This window comes from Scyliorhinus torazame, chromosome 14 (assembly GCF_047496885.1).
Source record: "Scyliorhinus torazame isolate Kashiwa2021f chromosome 14, sScyTor2.1, whole genome shotgun sequence".
Taxonomy (NCBI): domain Eukaryota; kingdom Metazoa; phylum Chordata; class Chondrichthyes; order Carcharhiniformes; family Scyliorhinidae; genus Scyliorhinus; species Scyliorhinus torazame.
In genome coordinates this window covers 206363144-206371664 of record NC_092720.1, presented here as the reverse complement: position 1 = coordinate 206371664, position 8521 = coordinate 206363144, and positions in this window count along the sequence as shown.

The following is an 8521-nucleotide window of genomic DNA, read 5'->3' as shown; positions in this document are numbered from 1 at the left end:
TGAGCTGTCCTGGAGATATCCTTCACATCGCTCTCTCGGGTGAGAAGGCGGTTGAATATGTCTGTGTTTGGTTTGAAATATGATGTTGGCTCAGCTATAGTCCTTCAATCGGAATATTTCACTTAAGAAATATTGGCAGATTTGCGTGGTTCAGCTGGACCAAGAATATCTTCTGCCTCAATTCAAACAAAATTTGACCTGGAGCATTGCGCAGGTCAAGGAGACACAGCCTGAGTGAGTGAAATACAGACAGAGTGAGAATTTGGTAATTTGGTGCAGTGAGGTAATTCGGTGAAGAGTGGGAGAAGGTGCTTTTTCCCGACTGTTTTGTTATCTCTTTCTTCGGGCCTAATTTCGGGAGCCGTTCGGAGGAGGAGGAGCAGTCTCTGTGAGTATAAAAACCTAACGGTAACTTCCTGTTTTCCAGTTTTTCCCCCCAAAAGTGACGTCAGAGGGAAGCTGTGAACTGATTGGTTGATAGCAAATCTGCCCCAAATTAAAAAAAAAACACAGCTAAACTCGTAAACTTAAATTAAACTAATTAATTAATTAGTGATGGCTGGTCAGGTGATGTGCTTGAGCTGCTTGATGTGGGAGCTGGCAGATCCTATTGCGAGCTGCAGCGACCACATCTGCAGTAAGTGTTGGCTGCTCGAAGAGCTCCGGCTCAGAGTTGATGAGCTGGAGCCTGTGCTTCAAACACTGAGGCACATCCGGGAGGGGGAGACTTACCTGGACACTGTGTTTCAGGAGGCAGTCACACCTGTCAGAGTAAGTAGTTTAAATCCTGCCAGTGGCCAGGGACAGCAGGGTGTGACTGCAAGTCAGGCAGGTAAAGGGAACCAGCAGTCAGGAACTCAGGAGCCTCAGCCCTTGACCCTGTCCAACAGGTATGAGGCACTTGCTCCCTGTGTGGATGGCGAACAGGGCTGCAGGAAGGATGAGTCAGCTGACCAAGGCACCATGGTTCAGCAGGCCATTCAAGGGGAGGGAGTAAATAGGCAAGTTGTAGTTGTAGGCGATTCTATTATCAGGGGGATAGGTAGTATCCTTTGTGAGCAGGATAAAGAGTCCCGCATGGTATGTTGCCTGCCCGGTGCTAGGGTGCGGGACATCTCTGACCAGCTTGAAAGGATACTGGAGAGGGAGGGGGAGGATCCAGTTGTTGTGGTCCATGTCGGTACCAACAACATAGGCAAGTCTAGGAAAGAGGACCTGTTTAGAGATTATAAAGAGCTAGGATTCAAATTAAAAAACAGGTCCTCAAGGGTCATAATCTCTGGATTACTGCCCGAGCCACGTGTAAATTGGGATAGGGAGGCAAGAATAAGGGAAGTTAACACGTGGCTGAAAGAGTGGTGTGGGAAAGAGGGGTTCCTTTTCATGGGACACTGGCATCAGTTTTGGGACAGGGGGGACCTATGCCGTTGGGATGGTCTCCACCTGAACCGAGCTGGGATCCAGTGTTCTGGCGAAAAGAATAAATAGGGTGGTCAATAGGACTTTAAACTAGAGATTGGGGGGGAAGGGAAAGTCAGGGAACCAAGAGGTGAAGTAATCAGTGGGAAGCGTAGCTGCTTAGGAATACAACAAAGCACGAAAAGACAAAACTCAGGAGAGGTTACGATAGTCCCCATCCCACAAAATATGACACAGTGTGTGGAAAGGCTCAGTAAACCAAGGTCCACCACACTAAGAAAACAAAAGGGGACGGTCAATAGAGAATTAAAGGTGCTACATTTAAATGCGTGCAGTGTACGGAACAAGGTAGATGAGCTTGTGGCCCAGATTGTGACTGGCAGGTATGATGTGGTAGGCATCACAGAGACGTGGTTTCAGGGGGTTCAGGACTGGCATTTAAACATCCAGGGATTCACAACCTATCGAAAAGACAGAGAGATGGGCAGAAGGGGCAGGGTTGCCTTGTTAATTAGGAATGAAATTAAATCTCTAGCGCTAAACGACATAGGGTCAGATGATGTGGAGTCTGTTGGATAGAGTTGAGGAACCACAAAGGCAAAAAAAACATAATGGGAGTTATGTACAGGCCTCCTAACAGTGGTCAGGACCGGGGGCACAAAATGCACCACGAAATAGAAAGTGCATGTCAGAAAGGCAAGGTCACAGTGATCATGGGGGACTTCAATATGCAGGTGGACTGGGTAAATAATGCTGCCAGTGGACCCAAGGAAAGGGAATTCATTGAATGTTTACAGGAGGGCTTTTTGGAACAGCTTGTGATGGAGCCCACGAGGGAACAGGCCATTCTGGACTTTGTGTTATGTAATGAGCCAGACTTGATTAAAGATCTTAAAGTAAGGGAACACTTAGGAGGCAGTGATCATAATATGGCAGAATTCAATCTCCAATTTGAAAGAAAGAAGGTAGAATCAGATGTAAAGGGGTTACAGTTAAATAAAGGTAACTACAGGGGCATGAGGGAGGAACTGACGAAAATCGACTGGGAGCAGAGCCTAGTGGGAAAGACAGTAGAACAGCAATGGCAGGAGTTTCTGGGAGTAATTGAGGACACAGTACAGAGGTTCATCCCAAAGAAAAGAAAGGTATCAGAGGGGGGATTAGGCAGCCATGGCTGACAAAGGAAGTTAGGGAATGCATCAAAGCAAAAGAGAAAGCCTATAATGTGGCAAAGAGTAGTGGGAAGTCAGAAGGTTGGGAAGGCTACAAAGACAAACAGAGGGACTTCCGGTGGGGTGGGCGAGCAAGGCGGCCACAAAAAAACGAGCTCCTGCCGGTGGCCGCGATTCGCGGCAATTTTGGGGAAATCCCCGCGACCCCGCGCACTCCCCGACTATCGTCGGTCTTTGGGGCCGCCACGAGCAGCCAGCGGGGCCGGCTTAAAAGCCGGCGAAGAACCCCGCGCAGGTGTCGGGCGACGGAGGCAGAGGCGCCGGGCCCGGCAGGTCAGAGTAGCGGGGCGGAGCTACGAAGAGGTCGAGGCGGCAGGCCCGAGGCCCGAGCGCCATGTAGGGAGGGTGCTCCACATCGGATGGCTCCCACCTAGGAAGAAGAAGGTTGAAGCCTGGTCCCAGGTGAATGTAGAGGAGAAAGAAGAAGATTTATGGAAGTTTGGTAAAAGTTTTTTTTTCTCTCAAAAAAGAAGAATGTCAGTTTGATGAAGGGCAGGAGGGTGAAGGGGGAGAGAGGAGAAAGGAAAGAAGATAAAAAAACAATAAGCCGCTAAAAGATGCGAAAAGCAGCGTCAAAGAAAGGAGGAAACGCGGGTTCACCGCCGAAGGAGAAGATGAGCAAAAGCAAAAGTGTTGACAGGATGGCGGAAGCCGAACTGCTAGGCGGACCGCACTACTTACGGTGGAGAAGATGAATGAGGTGATGGTGGTGGAGCTGGAAAAACGTTTGGTGAGGCACATGGAGATCCTGAAGAAAGAGATGGTGGTCGTGGTGAGGTCATTGTTGGAGGAGGCACTCGGCCCGATCAGGGTGGAGGTGGCAAAGGCATCGGCCGAGGTGATAGAGCAGGGTGAGAAGATGAAGGAGGTGGAGGAGGCCGTGACACGACAGAGCGACCAGGTCACCTCGATGGGAGACGAGCTGCAGAGGGTGGTGGAGGTTATGAGAGGGCTCCGAGCAAAGCTGGAAGACTTGGAAAACCGCTCAAGGCAGCACAATTTGAGAATTGTGGGCTTGCCTGAAGGGACAGAGGGCCCAAGGCCAACGCAATACTTCGCTGAGAAGTTGGCAGAGCTGATGGGGGAGGGAGAGAACCCCACCCGGTACGAGCTAGACCGAGCTCATCGGTCATTAAGGCCGAAGCCCAAAGTGAACGAGCCGCCAAGGGCAGTAATTATCTGCTTCCATAAGTTTTGCATGAAGGAGAAAGTATTAAGCTGGGCGAAGCAGAAGCGTGAGGTGCTGTGGGACGGTACTGCGGTTCGGATCTACCAGGACTGGACGGTGGAGTTGGCAAAAAGACGAGCGGCGTTTGGGCGAGTGAAGGCGGCTTTGTACAAGAAGGGGGTGCGATTTGGTGTGGTGTACCCGGCGAAGTTGAGAGTAACATATAAAGCCAAAGACTTTTATTTTGAGACAGCGGAGGTGGCTGAGGCGTTCGTGAGGGCAGAAGGCTTGAGACAGACGTGAAGAGCGGAACTGGAAGAAAGACTGTGGACTGTGTTTGAGCGGCTGGAAAATGTACAAATGTTACAACTTTCTTTTTACTGATTTGTATTGAAATTTGTAATTTACTTCTCTTTTCATTGTTACAGAGTTCAAGTTTATGGCGTTCTGTGTTGCGATGGTTAAATGTTATGTTAGTGAATTGTAGGGGTTGGATTGTTGGGTTTGTTTTTGGTGTTTCTTTCTCTGGGACTGGGTGGAAGGGGGCGAGAGGTATTGGCGGGGTGGAGCCACCCGCGCTAGCTAACTAGTGTCAGTTAGTGAACGGGGGTGAGGTGAGACTGCGGACGTTCGAGCCTGGATAGCAGGCTTCAATGGGCCTACGAGGCGAGCAAGAGGGGTTGGAGGGAGGGATGTTGGGGGATGTTTTTGTAGGGGGGTTCTTGGGAGGGGGGGAAGGGGTTCGATGTTAACAATGGACAGGGGCGGGTCAGGCTTATGGTCGAGGGCCCGGTGGTATGGTGATGGTGGATAAGAATGGGGGGGGGGGTGGTGGTGGTGAGAGACCCCCAGTAAGGATAATCACGTGGAACGTGAGAGGGCTAGGAGGTCCGGTGAAGAGGTCAAGGGTGCTTGCACATCTTAAAAGTTTGAAAGCCGATGTAGCAATGCTGCAGGAGACTCACTTGAGGGTGAAGGACCAGGTGAGACTTAAAAAGGGCTGGGTTAGCCAAGTGTTTTACTCCGGATTTGATGGAAGGGATCGAGGGGTAGCGGTGCTGGTCAGCAAAAGGGTACGCTTCCAGATGGAGAAGGTGGTGGCAGATCAGGGGGGTAGATATGTGATTGTGTCAGGGGCATTGGAGGGGAGATTAGTGGTGCTGTTAAGTGTATATGGTCCCAATTGGGACGATGTGGGATTCGCGAGGAAGGTGGTTGGGGCTATTCCCGACTTAGACACGCATGAGCTGATTGTGGGGGGGGGGACTGGAACCTGGTGCAGGGGCCAAGGTTGGACAGATCACGGCCGCGCTCACTGGTCCCATCAGGGGGGCGAAGGCGCTGGCTGGGCTAATGGTGGAAATGGGAGGAGTGGACCCTTGGAGGTTCCTGCACCCAAGGGAACGGGAGTATTCGTTTTTTTCAGCGGTCCATAAGGTATACTCGCGGATTGACTTTTTTGTGGTGGGGAAGGCTTTGCTGGCTGGAGTCAAGGGGTCGGAATACTCTGCAATTGCAGTGTCAGATCACGCTCCACATTGGGTGGATATGGTGCCAGAGAAGGGGGCAGCGCAGAGGCCGGGGTGGAAACTGGATGTGGGGCTTTTGGGGAACCAAGTATTCTCTGAGAAAACTGAAAAGGTAATTAAGGAATATGTAGGTTTCAATTGTACGGGTGAATGTTGAAGGCAGTCGTCTGGGAGGCTCTAAAGGTGGTGGTGAGAGGTGAGGTAATTTTGTTTAAGGCTAGGGTGGATAAGGTGGAGAGGTTGGAGCGGCAGAGGGTGATAGATGAGATGTTGGAGGTAGGCAGGAGGTATGCCGAGGATGGGGACCCGGCGAAGCTGGAAAAGAGGAAGGAACTGCAGGCGAGCTTCGACCGACTGTCCACCAGGAAGGCGGTGCGCCAACTGAGACGAGCAAGGGGTGCAGTTTATGAACATGGAGATAAGGGCGTATGTTAGCTGGTCAGCTCCGGAGGGAGTCAGCGGCAAGGGAAATTCTTCAGGTGAAGGATAGGGCAGGGAAGTTGGTGGTGGCCCCAGTGCTGATTAACAAGGTTTTTGAGGAGCTTTATGAGAGGTTGTACAAGTCAGAGCCACTCGGAGGAGACCGTGAGATGCAGGAATTTCTCGATGGGTTGGAGTACACAAGGCTAGGGGAGGGGGACAGGGCTACATTAGAAGGAGCAATAGTGGAGCAGGAGATAAAGGATGCGATTGGGAGGATGCAGTCGGGGAAGGTGGCAGGGCCGGATGGGTTTCCAGTGGAATATTATAAAAAATTTAAGGATAGGTTGGTACCCCTGATGGTGGGGATGTTGGAGGAGGCGATAGGGAAGGGGGTGTTGCCGCAAACCTTGGGGCAGGCATCGATTTCCCTGTTACTAAAAAAAGATAAGGATCCGACGGAGTGTGGGTCCTATCGGCCCATATCACTTCTGAATGTGGACGTAAAAGTGTTGGCGAAGGTACTGGCAGGTAGGCTGGAGGAGTGCCTTCCGAACGTAATAGGGGAGGGTCAGACGGGGTTCGTGAAAGGGGGGCAGCTGTTTTCGAACATTAGGAGGGTTTTGAATGTTGTTATGGCCCCGGCGGAAAGAAAGGAAACAGAGGTAGTTGTGGCATTGGACGCCGAGAAGGCATTTGATCGGGTAGAATGGGGGTACCTGATGGCAGTGCTGGAGCGGTTTGGGATTGGACCAAGGTTTGTGAACTGGGTAAAGCTATTATATAAGGAACCAAAGGCGGGCGTCCGCACAAATAATATCAGTTCGAGATATTTCTCTCTCCACCGTGGGACGAGACAGGAATGTCCTATGTCCCCCCTGCTGTTTGCACTTGCGATTGAGCCGTTGGCCATCGCATTGAGAAGTTCGGGAGCATGGAAAGGAACAGTGCGGGGGGGGGGGGGGAATAGAGCATAGGGTGTCCTTATATGCCGACGACTTGCTGCTGTATGTGTCAGAGCCGAGTGCGTCGATCGGAGGAATATTGGAGCTACTGCGGGTATTTGGGTCTTTCTCGGGGTACAAGTTGAACCTGGACAAGAGTGAGTACTTTGTGGTGTCTCGGCCGGGGGTGGGGGCAGGGGTGGGGGGGCTGCCATTACGTAGAGCAGGGACTTATTTTAGGTATCTGGGGGTGCAGGTTGCCCAGGAGTGGGGGAGGCTTCGCAGGTACAACATCACTAGGTTGGTGGGGAGAGTGAAAGCCGATCTGGCAAGGTGGGACGGCCTTCCTCTGTCACTGGCAGGTCGGGTACAGGCGGTTAAAATGAATGTGTTGCCGCGATTCCTGTTTATTTTTCAATGCCTACCGATTTTCCTGCCAAAGACTTTTTTCAGGGAGATTGTGGGAAGGATTACCTCATTCATATGGGGAGGGAAGGTGGCCAGAGTGAGAAAGGTGCTGCTACAGAGGGGAAGGCAGGCAGGGGGTTTGGGTCTCCCGAACTTGTTGTACCACTACTGGGCGGCGGATGTGGAGAAAGTACGGGGCTGGGTCAGAGGGGTGGATTCTCAGTGGGTCAGAATGGAGGAGAGTTTGTGCAGGGGGCCGGGGCTGAAGGCACTTGCAACAGCGCCGCTCGCGATAGCTCCGGGGAAATATTCAGGGAGTCCGGTAATAATAGCTTCATTGAAAATCTGGAGGCAGTTTTGCCAACACTCCGGGTTGGGTTTAGGGTCAAGGGAAATGCCGATTCGGGGGAACCACAGATTTGAGCCAGGGAGGTGGGATGGAAGTTTTCGGAAATGGGAAGAGAAGGGGATTAAGACACTAAAAGATTTGTTTCTTCGGGGTCGGTTTGCAGGATTGAGGAAGCTGGAAGCGAAGTATGGGCTAGAGCAGGGAGAAGGGTTTAGGTACACGCAGGTTCGGGATTTTGCCAGGAAGGAGATACAGAGCTTCCCAGAGGAACCAGCCTCCACATTGCTGGAGGAGGTGTTGACGACAAGAGGACTGGAGAAGGGGGCAGTGTCAGCGGTGTACGGAGCTATTCTGGAAGAGGATAAGGCACCACTGGAAGGAATCAAAGCAAAGTGGGAGGAAGAGCTGGGAGAGGTTATAGAGGAGGGGGTCTGGTGTGAGGTGCTCCGGAGAGTGAATGCCTCCACCTCATGTGCGAGGTTGGGGCTGATACAGCTGAAGGTAGTATATAGAGCGCACCTCACGAGGGCGAGGAAGAGCCAATTCTTTGAAGGACTAGAGGATGTGTGTGAGCGTTGCGGGGGGGGGGGGGGGCGTGAATCACCTTCATATGTTTTGGTCCTGTCCAAAGCTAGGGGAGTACTGGAAAGAGGTGTTTCGGGTAATTTGCGTGTGAAACTAGACCCGGGTCCCCAGGAGGCCATATTCGGGGTGTCGGACCAGCCAGGGTTGGAAACGGGAGCGGAGGCAGATATCATAGCCTTCGCCTCGTTGATCGCCCGAAGGCGGTTCCTGCTGAGATGGAGAGCAGCCACCCACCCAGTGCCCTGGCGTGGCGGGGGGACCTGTTGGAATACTTGACCCTTGAGAAGGTTAAGTTCGAACTGAGGGGAAGCTCGGAGGGGTTCTACAAGTCATGGGCACTATTGATTATGCACTTTCAAGGACTGGATAACATCGAACATTAGTTGGGGGGGGGCTGTGTAGATTAAGGGTGACTATGGCACCTCACACCAGACCCCCTCCTCTATAACCTCTCCCAGCTCTTCCTC